Here is a 10381-nt window from a genome sequence, read left to right as displayed (position 1 = left end):
ATCAGATGGTTGGATGTGGTAAAAGATTATGATCGAACATGAGGCAGATCAGATGGTTGGATGTGGTAGTGAAATTCACTACCACCCCGGTAAATCTAATGTTGTAGCTGATGCTCTCAGTCGTAAACAATCTGTCGAACCGATTCGATCTAAGTGTCTCCGGATGACGATGGTGTCGTCTTTGTTAGATATGATTCGTGGCGCCCGTTTGTTGGGGTGAGGTTTGGTAGAGGGTACTTGGGAGTACCGATATCGTGCTTCAGACTACAAAGAAAATCAAAGTGATTCGGGATCATTTGGTTACAGTGAGGAGTCGTCAGAAAAGTTATGCCGACAAAAGATGCTCCGATCTTGAGTTCCAGGTGGGAGATTATGTGTTGCTCAAAGTCTCCCCCTGGAAAGGTGTGATTCGATTTCGAAAACGGGGAAAGCTCGGACCCCGATTCATTGGACCCTACAAGGTCATAGCCCATGTGGGAAAGGTGGCTTACCGTTTAGAGCTGCCTGAAGAGCTTAGTCTAATTCATAATACGTTTCACGTATATCAGTTACGAAAATGCCTTGTTGATGAGACCACTGTGATACCACTGGAGGACATACAGGTTGACGAGCGTCTCAATTATGTTGAGAAACCAATCGCTATTTTAGAACGAAAGACAAAAGCTCTCCGCAACAAGACTATAAACCTGGTTAAGGTGCAGTGGCAACATAGAAAGGGTTCGGAATGGACTTGGGAACCGGAAGGCGAGATGAGGACTCACTATCTGGATCTGTTTTTAGGTGTTGACTTCGAGGACGAAGTCCGTTCTTAGTGGGGGAGAGTTGTAACGCCCCGATTTTTCTCGATACGTTTAGTTATTTTAATTTAATTATTCTTGTAACCTTGGGTTAATTTATTTAACCAATGTCTGATTTTCTTATGTTATTGGACTCTTTTGATCATCTTGTAAACTCCTTTTATTGAAGTCCATGGGCTATGGGCCTATTTGCAAAATCCATCTAGTTAATAGTAGTTAATGTGTTAATTGAGTCATTTGGAACACACACAAGAAAAACACTCTAAACCCTATTCTCTCTCTCTCTCTCTCTCTCTCTCACGCATAGGCGGATCCAAGGGGATCCCGGGGTAGCCCGGGATACCCCTCAATTTTTTTTCGATAGTGTAATTTTTGTTTACGATTTATTCAATTTTTCGTTATAATGTATATATATGTATCCCTTCAATTATAAACACAAACAAATAGTAGAGCTTCTGGTTAAGGCGCTGCCTTATTGAAGTAAAGGTCTCAGGTTCAATTCTTGCTCCTTGCATATTCTTTGTTTATTTTTGTTTTATTTTCCCAGCTATTCTATCCCACATCGCCAAACATATGTAAACTCAACCATTTTTTTCTATTATATAAGCTTGTTATCCTCATACTTCATTTGATATCTACTTTGAATCCCACATCGATTCAAGTATCAAAATATACTTCAACTTCATGTTTATATAACAAGGCTTGAGGTTATCTAAAGATTCGATTAAGGTTTGGGTTTAGAAAACCGAAATTGAATCGGGGAAGCCCAAGTACCCCGGAAAAAGTTTTTGGGTTACCTTAAAAATAAAATTGGGATACCCCTTTACTTTGATCCTGGCTCCGCCACTGCCCTCACGCCATCCTTCTCTCTCTCTTTGGGATCAAGAGCAGCCAAGGGGCTGTTGTTTGGAGCTTAATTCTTATTCATTTCCAGCCTTGATTCGTATTGGTATGAACCTCCTTATCATTTCTTACAACTTGATTCATAACCTTGTTCTAGTTTTATGATTTCATCTTCACTTCTTCTCCTTTTTATTTGATTTGTATCTCTTTTGTTATTTGCAAAGAATTGTATGTAATACATCATCTCAAGATCCTATCTTCACCCCATATATGGTGGATGATGGATCTAGGGGATTACATGTTGCAAAAGATCATGGAAACCCTAAAAGGGAGAATGGTGATTTTATGTGCTTTATGATCATTTTCATGTTGATTATTATTACAATCTTGTGGCAAAATGAAATCCTAATGATACCTAACCCTTTTTAGTACCACCATGATCATGGGGACTAAATTGGGATGATGAACACATCTTAAAATGTGTTTCAAAGGGAGAAGGATGGATAAGCCAAAAAGGAATCACGGGTGGCTACGATTATGTTTTCCATCATATCTGTGGTCATTTTGTGAAACTCATATCTTGAGTTCTAGAACTCAAACGGACCCCAAACCAGTTCCCAAAGTTCACAAATTGAGTTGACTAACTTTCTTAAGCAGACCAACCTCACTGATAAGGACTTTATCTATGGGAAAGAATGGCATCTTTGCTGTTAGGTCTGATCCAGGTCTGTTCTGATATGTCATTTTGTTTTCATCATTTCTAAGGCTTGGAAAAGGATCCAGAGTGATTCCAAGTTTCTATATGTTCATTATATTATGAATTTAAGATCTGGAGCAGATGAGGTGTTGTTTCCAATTATAAATTGGTTATAAAGGATCCACACTCCAGATCAGTGGGCAGTCACCAGCTTTTACTAGTGATGTGATTGTCCACAATGTGAATTTTATATCCGGATCTTGGGAGATGCTTTTCATTCAATTCGAACTCTGAGACTTTCATTTGTATGTCCTTTACTTCTCTGAATTTTGGTTTGGACGAATTCTACTCACAAGTTGGGTAGAATTGGCCAACATCACTTGACTGTATTGTTGGAGACAGAAGTGATACACCATTTTGTAAAATTCATATTTAATTCATCTTTTGGAGTTAGAAGGAGTTCTTTATAGTTCTGGAATCCTGAATAATCATAGTTTCCTATAAAATTTTGTTAAAGCTATGTTTCTGTTTTATATTTTGGAGTAAATCCGTTTTGAACAGCAGGTCTGTTTTAGAGACCTTGTTGTGATTACTCTTTTCTCAACTCATAGCTTCATTACTTCTCCTTTCTAACCTTTAGTCCTTCTTAGGTGAGGTTTTGAAGTTTGCTCAAGCTTGGTACCATTATTTTATTGTTAGCTATCCTTACTACTCACTCAACGTGAGTTCTCTCACACCGTTGTATTGATGATTGTGTTTGCTAGTTAGCTCGTGTGTGATTATTTAAATTCATTATAAGAGCATGCTATATAACTATTGTTTTAATTCGTACATGTGCACTGTTTGTAACTAATTATGGATATGGGGACACCACCAAAGGATACGGATTTACCGGTGCGGTGGGTAGGTAATATCACCAACGTAATACTCATCATGAGGTGCGGTGATTAGGGCCAAATGATACGGGATCTTCCCGGTGCGGTTCAAACCTACAAGTCCTTCTTGTATTATAGGCATTGATTCGTTCTTTGCCCTTATCATATAATTATAAATGGAAAATGGATTAGGGTTAGTAAATATGAATGTTAGTACAATGTCTGTGTTTGAATTCAATAAGCTTTGTGCTTACGGTTTCCCTTATAACTTTTCAGGTGTTAAGATTAAAGAGGCTAAGGCTTGACATGGAGCACCGGGACATCGCTACTAGTTATTTTTGTTGGGACCTTATTATTATTATTATTACTTCCGCACTTATTTTATATGATTATTAAGTTGATGGATTATGTTATGACTATTTCAGTTGTTTTAATTTAATTTAAGATGCGTTTTAAAAGTTTAAAATTTTTGCAAAAATTTGGGTGTCACAAGTTGGTATCAGAGCCACAGTTTGAGGGAACTAGGCATTCTTGTGGATGTTCTAGACTCAAATTTGAGGCTCTATAAGAGTTTATTTTCTTTTTAAAATATTTTTCAAACCTCCTGAAGACTAGTAGTGGAAGATGTCGCGGTGTGCCAGTCAGCCAGCCAAGTAAGCCTTATTTCTTATGTTAAATGTTTATGTTAAATTGTTGACTATGAATTGGATTCTACTAGTTTTAAAATGTTAGATTACACACTTATTTAGTATTAACATGTGAGAGAGTTGTAAAATTAACGGCTAGAGCGAACTGGAAATTTTGAAACTAGACGCGAATGCGAAATTGGAACTTGTGTGGAAGGTAGTAGAAGGGCCCTTACTATTTGAAATATCGGTGCCGGTTTCGGGTCGGGGCAAGGTTGAAAAATTTTCGGCAAGCTGAGTGTTTTGTCTTCCTAGAAATATCTAGGCTGAATTGTTTCTAAGATTTTCCTTCTTCTACGGATACCAATGGTTCCGCCTGCTCGACTTAATCAGCTCCAAATGGAGCAAGTTAGGGATATTGTCGCTGAGGAATTCAATAACGCTTTCAACGAACTAATCCCGGGTGTGACCAATGACATAATCAACCAAGTCGGTGCTCTTCTGGATGAGCGCCTCGCAGCTATTCCCGGGGGAGCGTTACCGGCTGCACCCGTTCGGGATTCGACATACTACTTCGAGAAGTTCAGCAAGTGTAGCCCTCCTCTTTGGAACGGTGAATCCGACCCAGTTGCTGCTAAGCACTGGGTGTCAGATGTTGAGGGCGCCTTCATGACTGTTGGGTGTACCGACCAATATAAAGTTGTGATCACCATGAATCAGCTGCGGAAAAGGGGAAAGACATGGTGGAACACCATCACCGCTCTATTAAGCGAAGAAGAAGTGAGGGCCATGTCTTGGGCCCAATTTGTGGAGAGGTTCGAGGCACAATATGTGCCTAAGGTGGAGCAGCAGCGGATGCAGCAAGAGTTCATGGCCTTACAGCAGACTACCGAGTCCGTTAGTGACCTGAATGCCAAGTTCTTGGAGATGCTATCTTTTTGCCCCTCGTTTGCTGGGAACGAGGCCTGGTTGGTCAGCCGATACATGGCCATCCTACGTACCGAGATTTGGGAATTCGTTAGCATGCAGGAGTTATCGACCTTATCCGCGATCATGAATGCAGCGAGGAGGAGGGAAATCGAGTTGCAGACCCAGTCCAAGAGGAAGGCCAATGACACCTCTTCCAAGACATCCAGAGATGCCCAGAAAAAGCGAAAGCAGGGTAGTAAGTCAAGGTATGAGTATAGGACGTCTTCAGGGCGAGAAAAATCCGTTGATATGCTACAACTGCAAAAAGCCAGGGCATCATTGGAAGAATTGTAGGGATCCCCCTGCGAGTGCAGCACCTCATATTACTTCTGCAGTTCTCGTCTGCTATCACTGCAACGAGACGGGACACAAGAAGCCCGAATGCCCGAAGTTGAAGACTGGTAAAGGATACGGGGGTACAAATCCTGCAATTGCATCGTCCTCTAAGGGACCCACTATGGTGACACGAGGTCGTGCTCACCAGATGACTGCGGAGGAGCCGGTGATTACAGCGACAGTGGCAGGCACTTATTTGCTAGATTCCGAGCCCGATGTTGTTATGTTTGATAGTCGTGCTACCCATTATTTTGTATCTCGCATGTTTATTAATCATTTGGGGCGTAGTATCGGAAAATTGGCTCACCCAATGGTTGTCGAAGTTGCCGACAACCGCACTATTTATGTCACCGATGTTTATCGGGGTTGCAATCTCGAGTTTTCTGGAGTTGAATTCCCCATTGATCTTATCCCTATTGCGATGCGAGAGCTCTGCGTTATCGTAGGCATGGATTTGGCTTGATGCGTGTGATGTGGAAATCCACTGTCGTAAGAAGCAAGTTCGTGTTCAAAACCCTATAGGTGGAGAACTTATCATTCAGGGGGACATTCCCTGCGTGGCCATCGCTTCTTGCTCTTCTGCTATAGCACTAGACGACGTTCCTATCGTTTCCGACTTTAGTCATGTCTTTCCGGAGGAACTCCCTGGTTTGCCACCTATTCGGCAAGTGGAGTTTCGCATTGATTTGGTGTTGGATGCGACTCCGGTAGCTAAATCTCCTTACCGCTTGGCACCACCTGAGATGAAAGAGCTCCAAGATCAACTTCAGGAACTAAGTGATAAAGGGTTTATACGGCCAAGCTGCTCGCCATGGGGTGCTCCTATTCTCTTTTTGAAGAAGAAAGATGGATCCCATCGAATGTGTATGGATTATAGGGAGCTAAACAAGCGCACGATAAAGAATAGGTACCCGTTTCCACGTATTGACGATCTTTTCGATCAGCTTCAGGGAGCGTCTTGGTTCTCCAAGATTGATTTACGTTGCGGTTACCATCAGATGCGGGTTCGTGAAGAAGACATTGAGAAAACAGCATTTCGTACTCGTTATGGGCATTTTGAGTTCGTGGTGATGCCTTTTGGGCTCACCAATGCACCCGCAACATTTATGGATCTCATGAACCGGGTGTGTAGGCCGATGCTTAACCGTTCGGTCATAGTGTTCATTGATGACATCTTGGTCTATTCTAAGACCAAAGAGGAGCATGAGCAACACCTTCGGGAGATTCTGGAAACTCTGGCAAGAGAAAGGCTTTATGCTAAATTCTCAAAATGTGAATTTTGGTTAGAAGAAGTTCAGTTCTTGGGGCATGTGGTAAACAAACACGGTATTAAGGTCGATCAAGCCAAGGTTGATGCGGTTAAACAATGGGAGATTCCAAAAACACCTTCTGAAATTCGCAGTTTCTTGGGTTTAGCCGGTTATTACCGTAGGTTCATTGAAAATTTCTCTAAAATCGCCTTGCCACTCACCCGATTGACCAAGAAATCAGTGAAATTCGTTTGGGGCCCGGAGCAACAATTTGCGTTTGATGAGCTGAGGAAGCGATTGTGTAATGCTCCGATTTTAGCCTTACCTGATAGGGTTGAGGATATGGTGGTTTACTGTGATGCATCGCTTCAGGGTCTTGGTGTCGTGTTAATGCAACGGGACAGGGTGATAGCCTATGCCCCCCGACAGCTGAAACCCCACGAACGAAACTACCCCACTCATGATTTGGAGCTTGGGGCTGTTGTTTTCGCTCTTAAGATTTGGAGACACTATCTCTATGGAGTGAAGTGTATCATATACACTGACCATAAGAGTTTGAAATACTTGTTCGAGTAGCGGGATTTGAACATGAAGCAGATCAGATGGTTGGATGTGGTAAAAGATTATGATCGAACATGAGGCAGATCAGATGGTTGGATGTGGTAGTGAAATTCACTACCACCCCGGTAAATCTAATGTTGTAGCTGATGCTCTCAGTCGTAAACAATCTGTCGAACCGATTCGATCTAAGTGTCTCCGGATGACGATGGTGTCGTCTTTCTTAGATATGATTCGTGGCGCCCGTTTGTTGGGGTGAGGTTTGGTAGAGGGTACTTGGGAGTACCGATATCGTGCTTCGGACTACAGAGAAAATCCACGTGATTCGGGATCATTTGGTTACAGTGAGGAGTCGTCAGAAAAGTTATGCCGACAAAAGATGCTCCGATCTTGAGTTCCAGGTGGGAGATTATGTGTTGCTCAAAGTCTCCCCCTGGAAAGGTGTGATTCGATTTCGAAAACGGGGAAAGCTCGGACCCCGATTCATTGGACCCTACAAGGTCATAGCCCATGTGGGAAAGGTGGCTTACCGTTTAGAGCTGCCTGAAGAGCTTAGTCTAATTCATAATACGTTTCACGTATATCAGTTACGAAAATGCCTTGTTGATGAGACCACTGTGATACCACTGGAGGACATACAGGTTGACGAGCGTCTCAATTATGTTGAGAAACCAATCGCTATTTTAGAACGAAAGACGAAAGCTCTCCGCAACAAGACTATAAACCTGGTTAAGGTGCAGTGGCAACATAGAAAGGGTTCGGAATGGACTTGGGAACCGGAAGGCGAGATGAGGACTCACTATCTGGATCTGTTTTTAGGTGTTGACTTCGAGGACGAAGTCCGTTCTTAGTGGGGGAGAGTTGTAACGCCCCGATTTTTCTCGATACGTTTAGTTATTTTAATTTAATTATTCTTGTAACCTTGGGTTAATTTATTTAACCAATGTCTGATTTTCTTATGTTATTGGACTCTTTTGATCATCTTGTAAACTCCTTTTATTGAAGTCCATGGGCTATGGGCCTATTTGCAAAATCCATCTAGTTAATAGTAGTTAATGTGTTAATTGAGAAATTTGGAACACACACAAGAAAAACACTCTAAACCCTATTCTCTCTCCCTCTCTCTCTCTCTCTCTCTCTTTCTCCCTCACGCATAGGCGGATCCAAGGGGATCCCGTGGTAGCCCGGGATACCCCTCAATTTTTTTTCGATAGTGTAATTTTTGTTTACGATTTATTCAATTTTTCGTTATAATGTATATATATGTATCCCTTCAATTATAAACACAAACAAATAGTAGAGCTTTTGGTTAAGGCGCTGCCTTATTGAAGTAAAGGTCTCAGGTTCAATTCTTGCTCCTTGCATATTCTTTGTTTATTTTTGTTTTATTTTCCCAGCTATTCTATCCCACATCGCCAAACATACGTAAACTCAACCATTTTTGTCTATTATATAAGCTTGTTATCCTCATACTTCATTTGATATCTACTTTGAATCCCACATCGATTCAAGTATCAAAATATACTTCAACTTCATGTTTATATAACAAGGCTTGAGGTTATCTAAAGATTCGATTAAGGTTTGGGTTTAGAAAACCGAAATTGAATCGGGGAAGCCCAAGTACCCCGGAAAAAGTTTTTGGGTTACCTTAAAAATAAAATTGGGATACCCCTTTACTTTGATCCTGGCTCCGCCACTGCCCTCACGCCATCCTTCTCTCTCTCTTTAGGATCACGAGCAGCCAAGGGGCTGTTGTTTGGAGCTTAATTCTTATTCATTTCCAGCCTTGATTCGTATTGGTATGAACCTCCTTATCATTTCTTACAACTTGATTCATAACCTTGTTCTAGTTTTATGATTTCATCTTCACTTCTTCTCCTACTTATTTGATTTGTATCTCTTTTGTTATTTGCAAAGAATTGTATGTTATACATCATCTCAAGATCCTATCTTCACCCCATATATGGTGGATGATGGATCTAGGGGATTACATGTTGCAAAAGATCATGGAAACCCTAAAAGGGAGAATGGTGATTTTATGTGCTTTATGATCATTTTCATGTTGATTATTATTACAATCTTGTGGCAAAATGAAATCCTAATGATACCTAACCCTTTTTAGTACCACCATGATCATGGGGACTAAATTGGGATGATGAACACATCTTAAAATGTGTTTCAAAGGGAGAAGGATGGATAAGCCAAAAAGGAATCACGGGTGGCTACGATTCTGTTTTCCATCAGATCTGTGGTCATTTTGTAAAACTCATATCTTGAGTTCTAGAACTCAAACGGACCCCAAACCAGTTCCCAAAGTTCACAAATTGAGTTGGCTAACTTTCTTAAGCAGATCAACCTCACTGATAAGGAATTTATCTATGGGAAAGAATGGCATCTTTGCTGTTAGGTTTGATCCAGGTCTGTTCTAATATGTCATTTTGTTTTCATCATTTCTAAGGCTTAGAAAAGGATCCAGAGTGATTCCAAGTTTCTATATGTTCATTATATTATGAATTTAAGATCTGGAGCAGATGAGGTGTTGTTTCCAAATATAAATTGGTTATAATGGATCCACACTCCAGATCAGTGGGCAGTCACCAGCTTTTACTAGTACTGTGATTGTCCACAATGTGAATTTTATATCCAGATCTTGGGAGATGCTTTTCATTCAATTCCAACTCTGAGACTTTCATTTGTATGTCCTTTACTTCTCTGAATTTTGGTTTGGACGAATTCTACTCACAAGTTGGGTAGAATTGGCCAACATCACTTGACTATATTGTTGGAGACAGAAGTGATACCCCATTTTGTAAAATTCATATTTAATTCATCTTTTGGATTTAGAAGGAGTTATTTATAGTTCTGGAATCCTGAATAATCATAGTTTCCTATAAAATTTTGTTAAAGCTATGTTTCTGTTTTATATTTTGGAGTAAATCTATTTTGAACAGCAGGTCTGTTTTAGAGACCTTGCTGTGATTACTCTTTTCTCAACTCATAGCTTCATTACTTCTCCTTTCTAACCTTTAGTCCTTCTTAGGTGAGGTTTTGAAGTTTGCTCAAGCTTGGTAGCATTATTTCATTGTTAGCTATCCTTAATACTCACTCAAGGTGAGTTATCTCACACCGTTGTATTGATGATTGTGTTTGCTAGTTAGCTCGTGTGTGATTATTTAAATTCATTATAAGAGCATGCTATATAACTATTGTTTTAATTCGTACATGTGCACTGTATGTAACTAATTATGGATATGGGGACACCACCAAAGGATACGGATTTACCGGTGCGGTGGGTAGGTAATATCACCAACGTAATACTCAGCATGAGGTGCGGTGATTAGGGCCAAATGATACGGGATCTTCCCGGTGCGGTTCAAACCTACAAGTCCTTCTTGTATTATAGGCATTGATTCGTTCTTTGCCCTTATCA

This window comes from Lactuca virosa, chromosome 5 (genome assembly GCF_052849685.1).
Source record: "Lactuca virosa cultivar CGN04683 chromosome 5, Lactuca_virosa_CGN04683_v6, whole genome shotgun sequence".
NCBI lineage: Eukaryota > Viridiplantae > Streptophyta > Magnoliopsida > Asterales > Asteraceae > Lactuca > Lactuca virosa.
This window is presented reverse-complemented; position numbering follows the sequence as displayed.